The 18,198-nt window shown below is 45.2% G+C and overlaps 1 protein-coding gene and 1 pseudogene across 1 annotated transcript in view; both read right to left on the bottom strand.

The window, feature by feature from the left end:
- The window catches only part of LOC140720313 (NACHT, LRR and PYD domains-containing protein 3-like), a 343,837-nt gene that overhangs the window by 104,625 nt on the left and 221,014 nt on the right, over positions 1–18,198 (bottom strand). The gene's annotated exons all lie outside the window — the stretch shown is intronic.
- Positions 4,497–18,198, bottom strand: part of LOC140720304 (uncharacterized) — a 35,630-nt pseudogene continuing 21,928 nt past the window's right edge.

Genomic DNA, 18,198 nt, shown 5'->3' with positions numbered 1-18,198 from the left:
CCCAGAAACGTCAGCCATTTCTGCTCTGGCGTCATCTCCACCAGCATCCTCCAATCCGCCTGGGGAATCACCTCTCTCACGCCTCTGTAATTCACTTTCATTCCATTGAGATACAATGCATCTTGCCTGTGCTTCTCCCTCACAAATTGCAGTAGGAATTCAATCATATTATGATCACTGCCTTCTAATGGTTCCTTTACATTGACCTCCCTAATAAGATCTGGGTTATTACACAACACCCAATCTAAGATAGCAGTTCCCCGAGTAGGCTCAACCATCAGCTGCTCTAAAAAGCCATTTCGTTTGCATTCAATACATCCCCTCTTTTGCGATCTCACACCAATCTGACTTTCCCAATCCTCCTGCAGATTGAAGTCACCCACTACAGTTGTGTCATTAAATTTATTACATAAATGCCAAACACTCAGCAGTACCTGGGGCAGAAGTGAGGATACATGCTTTTACCAAGGAGAGAAGGTGTTTTTGAAGCTGAAAGGCCTGAAGGTAGATAAGACACCGCAGAGTTCAGAAAGAGGGAGCTGAAGAGATTGTGAAGGCATTAGAGTCATAAAACACTACAACACAGGAAAATGCCATTCGGCCTGTCTAGTCCGTGCTAAAGCATTCATCTTCCGAGTTCCAACAACTTCCACCTGGACCATAGCCCTCCATATGCTTCTCATCCAGTGATCTAAGCAAACTTCTCTTAAAGATGACAATCGTCCCTGCCACTTGCTCTGGCAGCTCGGTGCACACTCTCCCCGCCTCTGAATGAAGAAGTTCCCCCCTTAGTTTTCTCTTCAAGTGATGAGTAATGATCTATCAGAAATCACTAGATTTTGGAACGGTTCTGGTGGACCAGAAATTTGCAAATGTCACTCCACTCTTTAAGAAGAGAGGGGGCACAAGAAAGAAAATTATTGGACCGTTAGTCTGACCGTAGTGGTCAGGAAGATGTAGGAGTGTACTAAGAGTGTGTTTTTTTGGGTACTGTAATTGGGGAAACATGATGAAGTAGGCCAAAGTCAGCCGGATTCTTTCGAGGAAATCTTGACTGACAAAGCTCTTGGAATACTTTGCGGAAATAACAGGCAAGATAGATAAAGCAGAGGCAGCGTATGTTGTTTGCTTGGATTTTCAGATGATCTTCAACAAGGTACCCCATGCAAGGCTTATTGAGAAAGTAAGGAGGCATGGGATCCAAGGGCACATTGCTTTGTGGATCCAGAACTGGCTTGCTCACAGAAGACAAAGAGTGGTTGTAGACTGGTCATATTCTGCATGGAGGTCGGTGACCAGTGGTCTGCCTCAGGGATCGGTTCTGGGACCCCTACCCTTCGTGACTTTTATAAATGACCTGGATGAGGAAGTGGAGGTATGGGTTAGTAAATTTGCTGATGACACAAAGGTTGGGTTAGGTTGCAGGGGGATATTGATAGACTGCAAACCTGGGCTGAGAAGTGGCAAATGGAGTTCAACCCAAAGAAGTGTGATGTGGTTCATTTTCTTCGGTCAAATATGATAGAATATAGTATTAATGGTAAGCCTCTTGGCAGTGTGGAGGAACAGAGGGATCTTGGGGACGGAGTCCATAGGACACTCAAAGCTGCTATGTAGGTTGCCTCTGTGGTTAAGAAGCCATACTGTGCATTGGCCTTAATCAACCCCAGGCTTGAGTTTAAAAGCCGGGATGTAATGTTGCAGCTATATAGGACTTTGGTCAGACCCCACTTGGAGTACTGTGCTCAGTTCTGGTCGCCAAACTACAGGAAGGATGTGGAAGCCATACAAAAGGTGCTGAGGAGATTAACGAGGATGTTGTTTGGATAGGGGAGCATGCCTTTTGAGAACAGGTTGAGTGAACTCAGTCTTTTCTCCTTGGAGTGATGGAGGATGAGAGGTGACCTGATGGAGGTGTACAAGAAAATGAGAGACATTGATCGTGTGGATAGTTCGAGGCTTTTTCCCAGGGCTGAAATTGCTAGCACGAGAGGGCATAGTTTGAAGATGCTTGGAAGTAGGTACAGAGGAGATGTCAGGGGTAAGTTTTTTACACAGAGAGTGGTGAGCGCTTGGAATGGGCTGCCGGCAATGGTGGTGGAGGCGGACACCATAGGGTCTTTTAAGAGACTCCTGGATAGGTACACGGAGCTGAGAAAAATAGAGAACTGTAGGTAACCCTTGGCATTTCTAGAGCAAGGACATGTTCGGCATCGCTTTGTGAGCTAAAGGGCCTGTAACGTGCTGCAGGTTTTCTATGTTTCTAAGGTGCTGCACGTGAGGCTGCTGAACACGATCACAGCTCATGGAATTACAGGAAAGAAACTTGTACTGACAAGGGAGAAAGAGTCAGAATAATGTGGGCAATTCTGTTTTGCTGTCGGTAACTAATGCTGTTCTGCAGGGGTCAGTATTGAGACCGCATCGTTTCATGTTAAATCTGAATGATATGGATGATGGAATTGATACCTTGGTGACGAACATTGCAGTTGATACAAAGATAGGTAGGGGACAGGTAGTTTAGAGCAAAGCGGGAGTCTGCAGAAGGACTTCGATAGGTCTGGAGAATGCCAGCAAAGTAGCAGTTGAAATACAGTGTATGCAAGTCATGTACATTTGGTAGAAGTAATTGGGTGTAGGAAAAAAATAAATGGGAGAAACTTGGAAAAATTAGAGGTGCATAAGTGCTTGTGAGTCCTTGAGCAAGAGGCGCTAAAGGTTTGCTTGCAGATTGAGTTGATTAAGGATGACAACTGCAATGTTAGCAATATAAGAGCAGGGATGCGATACTATAGCTTTATAACGCATTGGGCAGATCACTGTTGGTGTATGGTGAGCAGATTCCGACCTGTACTTCCGACTTATTATCTGAGCAAAAGATGTGTTCTTATTGGAGTGGGTCCGGAGAAGTTTCAAAGAATGATTCCAGGAAGACCAAGAGTGGATGACCTGGATGAGGAAATACGTGGGAAGGGATTCACTCAGTCATCCAACCCACAGAAATTTATCAATATCCACTGCTGCTGATTTCCACACACAAATAAATCAAAAGGGATATGCCCAATCAAATCGATAATTAATCGATCAATAGCCCCCAAACAAAACGGCACAGCCGGACACATAACAGGGGACTTTACATCTCACAACACTGGATTCAGTGATGAAACCCGTGATTAATGTTGTTGTCCCTCTCAAATCATAAGAAACACACATTAAGGTGCATTTAAATGCGAGCGCATCCCCGCAGGTGATGTCACACAGACCCCCTCGCGCCTGACGTCACGCATCGGCTTCCCACACGGGGATCTGCCCTTACGTGCACAGCGTCTTACGTCATCCATGCGCTGGTGAGCTCGGGCTTTACCAGTTTAATAGCTGGGCTAATAATCGCGTGACCAGCCCTCCCCCCACCGCTGTCAACAGAGGATTCAGGGGCTGCGCTATTCCCATTGGTGCAAAGCGATGTCAATCACTTGTTACCACCAGTCGCAGAGGTGGACAAGTCCAGAGGGCGTTACCCCCGCTGAGTTCGCCTCCCGCTCCACATCAAAGCGGAGTAAATGTCCGTTTTTTGATTTATTTCCATTTTCCTCCAAGGAAAGTTGGGGGGTTTGTGAAGCGTCTTCTGTGGCCGGAGACTGATGTGTCGCCGAGAGGTAGGAGGAGACCGCTCGGCCCGTCGGTTTGATGCCAGTTCCCTGGGGAGGGAGAGGCGGGATTTTATTGAAAGGAAAAAGATGGTGTGAGAGGGGGCGGAAAGGATGTTTGTCCCGGTGGAAATCTGTGGAAATGTCTGAGCCCACGCTGGTGTCGAGCAGAGGGATTCACGTTGGGGGCAAAACACCTGCAGACGGTTGACCTGCAAGTGGGGCCAATGACAGGGGTAGTAGGTGAGTGTTTGGGGCAACACGGGGCTGCGGAAGATGGACATTTTTTGCACAGAGGATTAACAAAGTGGTTAGAGAGTATTTGTTATAGAGTGTGCAATAAAGTTTTAATAGACCGATCCCTGAAATGGTTGGGTCATCATATGAAGAAAAATCAAATGTGATAACCCTTTCATTTAGAGAATCGAGGACTGAGAGATGAACACATTGAAATACACATCATTACCGGTTGAAACAGGGATCCTAGTCTCTGAAAAAGGGGGTGGATGCCTATATTTTATAATATAACCCCTATTGTTTTACCTTTACCTCCTCTCCCAGTTTTATGCTTCCCTGGTCTTTCACACCCCCTTACCTGCTTAAGATTCAGCCCATTAGCAACAGTCAGCAATTCATTCCTTTTGGCTTTTCCTAATGCCTCAGGGGTTGGCACTTCCAGAAATTTATAAATATCCACTGCTGCTGATTTCCACACAAATAAATCAAAAGAGATTTCCCCAATCAAATCGATAATTCATCGATCAATAGCCCCCAAATTTGTTCATATCCCAGACCCACACCCCAAATTTTTTACAAACCATAATGCTTTAGAAACAAACCAGCAGCAATAGACTACACCTGGAGTCTGGTTTTGATGTTAAATCTATCTTTATTAGAATCTACTTGTAATATTGCAACTTAAACAAGATAAACAGAAGTTAACAGTGTTAAGTTTATAGATGTGTGTAAATGTAACTCCCAAACTATTGAGCTCGGGGGAAACAAGGCTTGGAGTCTTGAGATGGTAAAGTATGAAAGTTCCGTTCAACTACAGAATAGGCGATGAGAGAGAGATTTGTAATCCATGGTAAATGGTGTGAGAACGCAAATATGTAGAATTCCACAGGTTCTACGGTGGTAAAACGAGAGAACAGTCGCTGTAGATTTTATCCATCATCGTTCCAAATCCACATACAAATTATCACCGAAAGTGACTTGTCACAAGGTGTATCGTCTCCAAGTGAACTACAACACCACAGCCAGGCAAGGGTTAACACATAAGTGGTCTCCACAGGATGCGCCAAATCCGATCCACTCCTATGGATCAAACAAGGTGACAACCACACATTCGATGTACGGTGAATCGATAATTAACCCACCTTGTGGGGATAGGAAAGTTCCAAACAGTGACCCTTGGCCACTCGTTCCCTGGTGTCGATCCTTCAGTTTTTCCTCCTTCGTCTCCATCTGACTCTGAGTGTCTGTGTCCTCGGTTAAAACTAAACAAGCTGCAAGCGATGTAAACAAGCTGCAAGTCAGACTGATTCACCTTCTTAATCTCTCTCTCTTAAAATGACAGTCCACAGCAAACGACACCCAGGGATTCATAACAACGGCCAGTCCCCACTGTGAACTGACTGGTGTGCCAGTAGTTGTGATGACTGAGTGAATCCTATCCCACAGTCTAAGCAGGTGAACGGCTTCTCCCCAGTGTGAACTAACTGATGATTCTGCAGATGGTGTGACTGAGTGAATCGCTTCCCACAGACTGAACAGGTGAACGGCTTCTCCCCAGTGTGAACTCGCTGATGTACCAGTAGGTTAGATAACTAAGTGAATCCCTTCCCACAGACTGAGCAGGTGAATGGCCTCTCCCCAGTGTGAACTCGCTGGTGTCTCTGTAGGTAGAATGACAGTATGAATCCCTTCCCACATTCTGAGCATGTGAATGGCTTCTCCCCAGTGTGAACTCGCTGATGTACCAGTAGGTTGGATGACTGAGTGAATCCCTTCCCACATTCTGAGCAGGTGAACGGCCTCTCCCCAGTGTGAACTCGCTGATGATTCTGTAGGTGGGATGACTGAGTGAATCTCTTCCCACATTCTGAGCAGCTGAACGGCCTCTCCCCAGTGTGAACTCGCTGGTGACTCTGTAAGTTAGCTAACCGAGTGAATCCCTTCCCACAGACTGAGCAGGTGAACGGCTTCTCCCCAGTGTGAACTCGCTGATGAATCTGTAGGGTGGATGACTGAGTGAATCTCTTCCCACATTCTGAGCAGGTGTACGGCTTCTCCCCAGTGTGAACTCGCTGATGACTCAGTAGGGTGGATGAATGAGTGAATCCCTTCCCACATTCTGAGCAGGTGAATGGCCTCTCCCCAGTGTGAACTCGCTGGTGACTCTGCAGGTTAGCTAACCGAGTGAATCTCTTCCCACATTCTGAGCAGGTGAACGGCTTCTCCCCAGTGTGAACTCGCTGATGACTCAGTAGGTGGGATGACTGAGTGAATCTCTTCCCACATTCTGAGCAGGTGAACGGCTTCTCCCCAGTGTGAACTCGCTGATGACTCAGTAGGTGGGATGAATGAGTGAATCCCTTCCCACAGACTGAGCAGGTGAATGGCCTCTCCCCAGTGTGAACTCGCTGATGACTCAGTAGGTGGGAGGACTGAGTGAATCTCTTCCCACAGTCTGAGCAGGTGAATGGCTTCTCCCCAGTGTGAACTCGCTGATGGCTCAGTAGGCTGGATGACTGAGTGAATCCCTTCCCACAGATTGAGCAGGTGAACGGCTTCTCCCCAATGTGAACTCGCTGATGAATTTGTAGGGTGGATGACTGAGTGTATCTCTTCCCACATTCTGAGCAGGTGAATGGCTTCTCCCCAGTGTGAACTCGCTGATGTTCCAGTAGGGTGGATGACTGAGTGAATCCCTTCCCGCAGACTATGCAGGTGAATGGCTGCCCCCTGGTGTGAACACGTTGGTGTGCCATTAGGTCAGATGACCGAGAGAATCCCTTTCCCGAAATTCAGCAGATGACCAGCCTCTGCCCAGTGTGATCTGACTCTTGGGTCCACAGGTGGGATGCCCGGCAGAATCCTTTCTCACACACAGAACAGATGAATGGCCTCGCCCAGTGTGAACTTGCTGATGTACCTTCAGTTGAAATGACAGAGTGAATCCATTCCCACTGTCTGAGCAGGTGAACGGCCTTTCTCCTGTGTAAAATGCCGGGCTTGCTACTTGCTTAGCTGACCGAGTGAATCCCTCCCCACAGTCTGAGCAGGAAGGATGGTTGATTGAATCCCTTGCTCCACTTCTTAAATATCTAGACAGAGACAACAAAACTGGCGTGCTGTGTTTGGGATCCCTGGAGACAAATTCCTTCTCGTTTTTAACCTGTAGAAGATTTACAAAATCCATCAATGGGTGTAGGACAACATTTCAGATGAGATTACTTGAGTTGCCAAGTTTTGATTTGGTATCACACTGTTACAGTGAGGTTAAACCCAAGTTGGAAGAGAAATCATCTCCTGACTGGGCAGAGTGCTGGTATCTGGAATGACCATCAATTCCCATAGGCGTTTCAAGTTCCAACTCCTTAAAGTGCAGGGTTACAAGCTGCAGCTGGATGCACTTCTTGTAAGTGAGGGCATCAGGGACACTACAGGTCTCCCCATCTTCCCTCCAATACCCACACTAATTTGTAATAACCAGTGTGTACATAAGACTTGCACTGTGCATTTTTTTTACCCAGTGACAAGATGTGCACAGTGAATTTTTTTATAGAGAGGTTTTCATTTTCACAGCAGGCAAATCACTGTCAATAGGAACTTTGATCTCCTCTGGGTTCGATCCAGTTCATCTGCACTCTCTCACAACCTATGTAGCAGGACTATAATGGGTAATGAAGGATTTTCTCACCAAAGTTTTTGCATATTGTCCATATGTGGTTTGCTTGCTAAGTTACACTTTAAAAAGTCAGATTTCCAAATATCACTCCACTTCTTCCCACTTGCAAATTTTCCAGCAACTTTTGCAACATCAGAATACACACAAGTATCACCAGTTTCTGTATTCCCCTGAAGCCTCCCCCAATGACTGACAGTGGTGAGCTCAGTGATGGCAATGCCAATGAATATGAAGGGAAGGGCAGTAGTCTGTCTCACTGGAGTCTGGCACATTTGTGATGTGAAAGCTACTTGCTTCCCCAGACAAAGGTGTTTGATATCATTATGTACTCAGAGAGAATGGGACAAAACATGCTCTCACGGGTAGAAAAGTCCAGAACAAGAGGAGGTAGAACAAGCAACACACACAAAATGCTGGAGGAACTCAGCAGGCCAGGCAGCATCTACGGAAAAGAGTACTAATGCTGAATTTTGCCGGCATTTTGTGTGAGTGTTACTTGGATTTCCAGAATCTTCAGATTTTCTCTTATTTGTTATTGGAGGTAGAACAAAGGTGATTTTCTCAATTGCTGATGTAAAAGATTTTGTTCCCTTTCTCTGAGTTCCTAATCCTTGCATTTAGATAGCTGGAGCTCAGCTCCGTCTGAAAGATCCATCGGATCCCATTCCCTCATCAGCCGGAAGCTCCCCGGGGCGTGTGTACGGATCGTGGGGCTGAGAGAGAGGGAAGAGGGCAGGACTGTCCCGGAATTGTTGGCCACGGTGTCCGGATTTCACAGGAATTGTTGTGAATTTGGTGTTTAAGATAAAAACAGGGAGAATCGCTCTTACCTGCACCCGACATTTTCAAGGCCTTCTGTGTACTGCGCGCATGCATGAAACTCAGGGACGTCCTCAGGCTGACGGCTGCGCATTTCATTGGCGCTTCAGCGCTGGCGAAATTTTTAACGCATGGCCCTATGGGTAATCACGGTGCCATTAACCATTTCTGCAAGCACTGGTTCAATGTCCATACCTCATTTTTTTAATAGTGTGTATAGAAAAAAATTACAGCTGTTTTAATGCAGAAAGCGGCTCCCATAAACAATATACTCAATATCAACGTGTATCTAATGCCAAAGTAAAATGCAGTTATAAAACACAGGAGATTCTGCAGTTGCTGGAAATACAGAGACGCACACACACAAAACGCTGGAGGAACTCTGCAATTCAGAGAGCAACTAAGCAGAGGAGTACACAGGCTAGGCATGCTGAAGGGGCTCGGCCTAAACGTTGTCTATTTATTCCTCTCCACATTTGCTGCCTGAAATTAACCACCTTTTTTTCAGTCAACCAGTTTACAAATGTTTCTGACCTTCCTTTTGTAGCCACATCCTGCTGGTCTGATTCCTCCTCCTCCTCATAAACTCTAGACCCCATCTCTCTCTGGAGCCCCAAAGCCCTGACTCAGGCTGGCAACTTTTTGACTCTGCACCATCAAAGATTTACTCACTGGTCTGCTGTCAGGCTTTAGATGCGCATTGTGTTGCGAGACCGCGGGTTCATTTACTGTGAGTGTCGCTTTAAGTGCCTGAGGGAGGCGGGGCTGTGACGTCAGACACAAGGAGAGAGAGAGAGGGAGAGAGAGAGAACGTCAAAACCACAGTCAGCTCATCGTCTTATTCACCCTGGAGAAAATCATGCGGGTGTCTAAGATGATGAGAGGAATTGGTCGTGTGGATAGCCAGAGGCTTTTCCCCCAGGGCTGAAATGGCTAACACGAGGGGGAATAGGTTTAAGCTGCCTGGAAGTAAGTACAGAGGAGATGTCAGAGCTAACTTTTTTAAGCAAAGAGTGGTGTGTGTGTGGAAAGCACCACCAGCAACAGTGGTGGAGGCGGATACAATAGGGTCTTTTAAGAGACTCTCAGATAGGTACATGGAGCTTAGGAAAATGGGTGGCTATGTGGTAGAGTAATTCTGAGCAGTTTCTAGAGTAAGATACATGGTCGGCACAGCAATGTGGGACAAAGCATCTGTAATGTGTTGTGCATTTATATGTTTCCATGAAATTCATGGGAAATCTCCTATCTCACGGAGTGGTGACTAGCTGCAACCTGTCATCTCAGGGAGAGTGAGAGGGGAATGGCAGGGAGAGATTTTGATATACTGATATGGAACAGAAACTTGGGCAGGAACCAGATGGGCCGAGTGGCCTTTCTAGTGTACATTGTGAGTGTGGTAGAGACAGTAAGTACCTGAGACATGGGATTTGATACAGAACTGGTTTATCTTTCACAGATCCACAATATTAAATGCCAGTCTAGTTTAAGGCTAACATCAGCAGAACAGACTCCTCCAATGCTCAGTGACCAGGGTTCAGTCCTGGGTGCGATGAGCAGCCGCAAGAACTGCAGAATCTGACAGTAACAGTCCCTCATGAACCTACAGCTGCCTTCAGTCACCATGATGGCTAAACTTTTAACACACAGATGATTTGAACTCCCTCCCTGATGTAGAAGCGCTCAGACCGAAGATGTAGGGGAGAAGGGAAAAAAAGAGATAATAAAGTTATTTGCACCGTTAGGGATAAACAGAGAGGAAGAGGTGGAAAGTTTCTTGAATGCATCTATTTTAATGCTAGGAGCATTGTAAGAAAGGTGGATGAGCTTAGAGTATGGATTGATAACTGGAAATATGATGTTGTATCTATTAGTGAAACATAGTTGCAGGAGGGGTGTGATTGGCAAATAAATATTCCTGGATTTCATTGCTTCTGGTGTGATAGAATCAGAAGGGCAAGAGGGGGAGGTATTGCAATGCTTGTCCGAGAAAATATTACAGCGGTGCTTTGACAGGATAGATTACAGGGCTCATTTAGGGAGCCTATTTGGGTGGAATTGAGGAATGGGGAAGGTATAGTAACACTTATAGGGGTGTATTATAAACCACCTAATTGGGAACGAGAATTGGAGAAGGAAATTTGTAAGGAGATAGCAGATATTTGTAGTAAGCACAAGGTTGTGATTGTGGGAGATTTTAATTTTCTACACATAGAAACATAGAAAATAAGTGCAGGAGTAGGCCATTAGGCCCTTCAAGCCTGCACCGCCATTCAGTATGATAATGCCTGATCATCCAACTCAGAACCCTGTACCTGCTTTCACTCCATACCCCCGATCCCTTTAGCCACAAGGGCCATATCTAACTCCCTCTTAAATATAGCCAATGAACCGGCCTCAACTGTTTCCTGTGGCAGAGAATTCCACAGATTCACCACTCTGTGTGTGAAGAAGTTTTTCCTCATCTTGGTCCTAAAAGGCTTCCCCTTTATCCTTAAACTGTGACCCCTCGCTCTGGACTCCCCCAACATCGGAAACAATCTTCCTGCATCTAGCCTGTCCAATCCCTTTAGAATTTTATACATTTCAATAAGATCCCCCCTCAGTCTTCTAAATTCCAGCGAATATAAGCCTTGTCGATCCAGTCTTTCTTCATATGAAAGTCCTGCCATTCCAGGAATCAATCTGTTGAACCTTCTTTGTACTCCCTCTATGGCAAGAATGTCTGTCCTCAGATTAGGGAACCAAAACTGCATACAGTACTCTGGCTGTGGCCTCACCTGGGCCTCGTACAACTGCAGTAGAACCTCCCTGCTCCTGTACTCAAATCCTCTTGCTACGAATGCCAACATACCATTTGCCTTTTTCACCGCCTGCTGTACCTGCATGCGCACTTTCAATGACTGGTGTACAATGACACCCAGGTCTCGTTACACCTCCCCTTTTCCTAATCGGCCATTCAGATAATAATCTGTTTTCCTGTTCTTGCAAACAAAGTGAATAACCTCACATTTATCCACATTAAGTTGCATCTGCCATGAATATGCCTACTCACCTAACCTATCCAAGTCACCCTGCATCCTCTTAGCATCCTCACAGCTAACACTGCCGCCCAGCTTGGTGTCATCCGCAAACTTGGAGATGCTGCATTTAATTCCCTCGTCTAAGTCATTAATATATATTGTAAACAACTGGGATCCCAGCACTGAGCCTTGTAGTACCCCACTAATGACTGCCTGCCAATCTGAAAAGGTCCCATTTATTCCCACTCTTTGCTTCCTGTTTGCCAACCAATTCTCTATCCACATCAATAACATACCCCCAATACTGTGTGCTTTAAGTTTCCACACTAATCACCTGTGTGGGACCTTGTCAAGAGCCTTTTAAAAATCCAAATATACCACATCCACTTGTTCTCCCTTATCCATTCGACTAGTTACATCCTCAAAAAATTCTATAAGATTCGCCAGACATGATTTTCCTTTCAAAAATCCATGCTGACGTTGTCCGATTATTTCACCTCTTTCCAAATGTGCTGTTATCACATTTTCACAACCAACTCTAGCATTTTCCCCACCACCGATGTCAGGCTAACCGGTTTATAATTCCCCGGTTTCTCTCTCCCTCATTTTTAAAAAAAGTGAGGTCACATTAGCCACCCTCCAATCCTCAGGAACTAATCCAGAATCTAAGGAGTTTTGAAAAATTATCACTAATTCTTGGGCTAATTTCTTAAGCACTCTGGGATGCAGACCATCTTACCCTGGGGATTTATCTGCCTTTAATCCCTTCAATTTACCTAACACCACTTCCCTACTAACATGTATTTCCCTCAGTTCCTCCATCTCACTAGACCCTCGGTCCTCTATATTTCCGGAAGATTATTTATGTCCTCCTTAGTGAAGATAGAACTAAAGTAGTTATTGAATTGGTCTGCCATGTCCTTGTTCCCTATGACCAATTCACCTGTTTATAACTGTAAGGGACCTACATTTGTCTTAACCAATTGTTTTCTTTTCACTTATCTATAAAAGCTTTTACAGTCAGTTTTTATGTTCCCTGCCAGCTTTCTCTCATAATCTTTTTTCCCTTTCCTAATTAATCCCATTGTCCTCCTCTGCTAGACTCTGAATTTCTCCCAGTCCTCATGTGTGCCGCTTTTTCTGGCTAATTTGTATGTTTCTTCTTTGGACTTGATACTATCCCTAATTTCCCGTCAGCCACGGGTGCACTACCTTCCCTGGTTTATTCTTTTGCCAAACTGGGATGAACATTTGTTGTAGTTCATCCATGCAATCTTTAAATGCTTGCCATTGCATATGAATGTTGAGGAACCAACTAGAGTGCAGGCCATTCCACATTGGGTATTGAGCAATGAGGAAGGATTTGTTAGCAATCTTGTCGTGCAAGGCTTGGGTAAGGGTAATATGGTGGGATTCTTCATTAAGATGGAGAGTGACATAGTTAATTCAGAAACAAAGGTTCTGAACTTAAAGAAGGGTAACTTTGAAGGTATGAGACGTGAATTAGCTAAGATAGACTGGCAAATGATACTCAAAGGGTTGACGGTGGATATGCAATGGCAAGCATTTAAAGATCGCATGGATGAACTACAACAAATGTTCATCCCAGTTTGGCAAAAGAATAAACCAGGGAAGGTAGTGCACCCGTGGCTGACAAGGGAAATTAGAGATAGTATCAAGTCCAAAGAAGAAACATATAAATTAGCAAAAAAAAGCAGCACACCTGAGGACTGGGCGAAATTAAGAGACCAGTACAGGAGGACAAAGGGCTTAAATAGGAAAGGGAAAAAAGATTATGTGAGAAAGCTGGCAGGGAACATAAAAACTGACTGTAAAAGCTTTTACAGATATGTGAAAAGAGAAAGATTGGTCAAGTCAAATGTAAGGACCTTTCCAGTCAGAAACAGGTGAATTGATCATAGGGAACAAAGACATGGCAGACCAACTGAATAACTACTTTGGTTCTGTCTTCACTAAGGAGGACATAAATAATCCTCCGGAAATAGTAAGGGACCAAGGGTCTAGTGAGATGGAGGAACTGAGGGAAATACATGTTAGTAGGGAAGTGGTGTTAGGTAAATTGAAGTGATTAAAGGCAGATAAATCCCCAGGGCCAGATGGTCTGCATCCCAGAGTAGCCCAATAAATAGTGGATGCATTAGTGATAATTTTTCAAAACTCCTTAGATTCTGGATTAGTTCCTGAGGATTGGAGGGTGGCTAATGTAACCCCACTTTTTAAAAAAGGAGGGAGAGAAAAACCGGGAATTTATAGACCGGTTAGTCTGATGTTGGTGGTGGGGAAAATGCTAGAGTCGGTTATCAAAGATGTGATAACAGCACATTTGGAAAGAGGTGAAATCATCGGACAAAGTCAGCATGGATTTGTGAAAGGAAAGTCATGTCTGACGAATCTTATAGAATTTTTTGAAGATGTAACTAGTAGAGTGCATAGGGGAGAGCCAGTAGATGTGGTATATTTAGATTTTCAAAAGGCTTTTGACAAGGTCCCACACAGGAGATTAGTGTGTAAACTTAAAGCACACGGTATTGGGGGTATGGTATTGATGTGGATAGAGAATTAGTTGGCAGACAGGAAGCAAAGAGTGGGAGTAAACGGGACCTTTTCAGAATGGCAGGCAGTGACTAGTGGGGTACCGCAAGGCTCAGTGCTGGGACCCCAGTTGTTTACAATATATAATAAATGATTTAGATGAGGGAATTAAATGCAGCATCTCCAAGTTTGCGGATGACACGAAGCTGGGCGGCGGTGTTAGCTGTGAGGAGGATGCTAAGAGGATGCAGGGTGACTTGGATAGGTTAGGTGAGTGGGCAAATTCATGGCAGATGCAATTTAATGTGGATAAATGTAAGGTTATTCACTTTGGTTGCAAGGACAGGAAAACAGATTATTATCTGAACGGTGGCCGATTAGGAAAAGGGGAGGTGCAATGAGACCTAGGTGTCATTGTACACCAGTCATTGAAGGGAGGCATGCAGGTACAGCAGGCGGTGAAAAAGGCGAAAGGTATGCTAGCATTCATAGCAAAAGGATTTGAGTACAGGAGCAGGGAGGTTCTACTGCAGTTGTACAAGGCCTTGGTGAGACCGCACCTAGTGTGCAGTTTTGGTCCCCTAAACTGACGAAAGACATTCTTGCCATAGAGGGAGTACAAAGAAGGTTCACCAGATTGACTCCTGGGATGGCAGGACTTTCACATGAAGAAAGACTGGATCGACTAGGCTTATACTCACTGGAATTTTGAAGATTGATGGGGGATCTTATTGAAACGTATACAATTCTAAAGGGATTGGATAGGCTAGATGCAGGAAGATTGTTTCCAATGTTGGAGAAGTCCAGAACGAGGGGTCACAGTTTAAGGTTAAAGGGGAAGACTTTTAGGACCGAGATGAGGAAAAACTTCTTCACACATAGAGTGGAGAATCTGTGGAATTCTCTGCTACAGGAAACAGTTGAGGCCAGTTCATTGGCTGTATTTAGATATGGCCCTTGTGGCTAAAGGGATCGGGGGTATGGAGAGAAAGCAGGTACAGGGTTCTGAGTTGGATGATCAGCCATGATCATACTGAATGGCGGTGCAGACTCGAAGGCCCGAATGGCCTACTACACCTATTTTCTATGCTTCTATCCACCGTCAACCCTTTAAATATCATTTGCAGTCTGTCTTAGCTAAGTCACGTCTCATATCTTCAAAGTTGCCCTTCTTTAAGTTCAGAACATTTGGTTCTGAATTAACTATGTCATTCACCATCTTAATGAAATATTCCACCATATTATGGTCACTCTTACACAAGAGGCCTCGCATGACAAGATTGCTAATTAACCCTTCCTCATTGCTCAATACCCAGTCTAGAATGGCATGCTCTCTAGTTGGTTCCTCGACATGTTGGTTCAGAAAACCATCCCGCACACATTCTAAGAAATCCTCTTCCTCAGCACCCTTACCAATTTGGTTCACCCAATCTATATGTAGATTGAAGTCACCCATTATAACTGATGTTTCTTTTTTGCACGCATTTCTAATTTCCTGTTTAATGCCATCCCCAACTTCACTACTACTGTTAGGTGGCCTGTACACAACTCCCACCAGCGTTTTATGCCCCTTAGTGTTACGCAGCTCTACCCATATCAATTGCACATCCTCCAGGCTAATGTCCTTCCTTTCTATTGCATTAATCTCTTCTCTAACCAGCAAAGCTACCCCACCTCCTTTTCTTTCCTGTCTATCCCTCCTGAATATTGAATATCCCTGGATGTTGAGCTCCTATCCTTGGTCACCCTGGAGCCATGTCTCTGTGATTCCAACTATATCATATTCATTAATAACTATCTGCACATTCAATTCATCCACCTTATTACGAATGCTCCTTGCAGTGACACACAAAGCCTTCAGGCTTGTTTTTACAACACTCTTAGCCGTTATACAATTATGTTGAAAAGTGGCCCTTTTTGATTTTTGCCCTGGATTTGACTGCCTGCCACTTTTACTTTTCACCTTACTACTTTTTGCTTCTACTCTCATTTTGCACCCCTCTGTCTCTCTGCACTTGTTCCTATCCCCCTGCCACATTAGTTTAAATCCTCCTGAACAGCAGTAGCAAATGCTCCCCCTCAGTGAATCCTGTGTATGCTCCCTGGAAGCCTCAAGAAATGATAATGATCATGAATCAGGCCCCAGATAGAAAAGAAAAACCAGCACAGTTTGCTCAGTGTGTCCACAGTACTATAGAAATGTTTAATGCGACTCTGCAAGATTTATTCGGTCTCTCCTGCATGATTCTCTCAGCTGATGAGGGGTGGAAATGGAAGGCAGAATTGAGATACCAAACCTATCAGGAGTTACAGATGGGAATGAACAGATGTTCATGAGAATGAACAGATGGACCAGATCATTCAAGCCTTGGAAAGGGCTCTCCAGCAACCTGTAAACATCACTAAAGTACCTGAATGCAAACCTAAGCCTGGGGAATCAGGACCAGACTATTGAGAGCGATTTGTGGCCTGCTACGGCACCTTCGCAGGAGACCAAGACTTTAATGATGGGAATCTGTCCCCCCAGTTCAATGCCCTACTGCTCCAATGCTTAGCAACTAAGTTCGCCAACATGATTAAAACAAATAATATGGACTGGACTGACAATGACCGAAATCTAATGCGACGAGCTTTGACATATCATTAGGACCCAACTTTCGAATCTCGATCAACCCCGAAGGGAACTAATATTAAAGGTGAATATGCTCAGCTGGAAGAAGGACGCGAGCAGGCTATATCTGAGGAACAGAAATGGGAACAAAAACCTACCAAGGGACAGGTGGGGACAACAACCCGTTTAGAAATTGACAAGAAGATGCTTCCAACCATGAGTGCCAACCGTCAGGAAGAGCCCAATGTAATATTGCAAGTTGCTGGAAATCCAGTTCCATTTATGATTGATATGAGGGCAACCACAACCAGTCTCGATCATGAAATAGTATCGGAAAAGTGATTCCAGCTATCAGATGCTACAATCACTCTGTCTGGGTTCGAAGGCATGGAACGTACGTATTCACGTACCCAGCCACTGCAGGTGAAATTCCAGGGGAACCAGGGTGAGGTTTCATTTACAGTCACCACCAGACGGGGGTGTAATCTTGCAGGGAGAGACTTGCTCTGTCTGTTGGAAGTCGAGATTCTTTGCACAGACAATGCTGTCACCCTTGACAGGTGAACAACCGACAGCTTCCCCAGTTTCCGACCCCCAAGTGGAGGGCACTTAATTTGGACTCCACTCCTTCTGCCAGCAGCCGACCCTCATGTGACTCTGTGCTTTGACCCTACAGGGTGCGCTACTGAGGAAAGCCAATATTATGCACCCCTCGATGGACAGAAGTTCCCAGTCACGGTAATTAGACAGGTTAAAGGAAGAGACGGTATTGCATTACTGGCCGAATTTCCAGATTTCCTTTGGCGACAGACAGAACTGGTAGTTCCCCATACCACCATTAGGGTTTGCACTAGGTTCAAGCCAAAGAGCCCAGGGTTCCTGGCCTACACCCTAACAAAACAAGCCTCCAGCACCAAGGGAGACTGGCAAGACATGACCACGGGTCTAGTCCAATATGGGAAGGAGTCTGAGGTGAAGACGGGATATCTGGTAAGACAACCTTTTAATATTGACCGATCCCAAGACGCTGTACCCCATCTCTGTGCAATTTCAGGCCAAGAAGTCTGTTGCACCTGTCCGGATCACCACGAAAGAAGGACAGACGCTCCCATCCATTTAGCAATATCCCCTCAATCCCGAGGCAACGTTTTATGAGGATGGAAGCTCTTTAGTGGATCCAGCAGGATAACAATATTCTGACTATGCAATAATGATGGACGGTGAAGTAATTAAGCAGGCATCTTTTGAAGCAGCTGTCTCCGCCCAGAAGGCTGAGCTGTTTGCTCTGACTCATCCCTGTATCCCAGCAACAGACTAAAGTGGGAACGTTTACACAGACTCCCGTTATGCATTTGGAATTGTACATGACTACGGGGCTCTCTGGGAACGTGGGGATTCCTAACTTCCTCTGGCCACCCCATTAGTAATGCCACCTTTGTAAACAACTTACTCACCGCTGTACAGCTATCTCGAGTTTTGTTCTTCTCAGGGGGCGCCTCTGAGGAGGAGTGAAAACTGTGGTCCCAGATGGGGTGCCAGAAAGACTCCAACCTAGGTTTTTGGATCACCCCAGTGGAACAGGTTTGTGTTCCTACACAGTTTTTACCAATATTGGCTGATTATACACATAAT

The sequence above is a fragment of the Hemitrygon akajei genome, unplaced genomic scaffold, assembly GCF_048418815.1.
Source record: "Hemitrygon akajei unplaced genomic scaffold, sHemAka1.3 Scf000041, whole genome shotgun sequence".
NCBI lineage: Eukaryota > Metazoa > Chordata > Chondrichthyes > Myliobatiformes > Dasyatidae > Hemitrygon > Hemitrygon akajei.
This window is presented reverse-complemented; position numbering and strand designations above follow the sequence as displayed.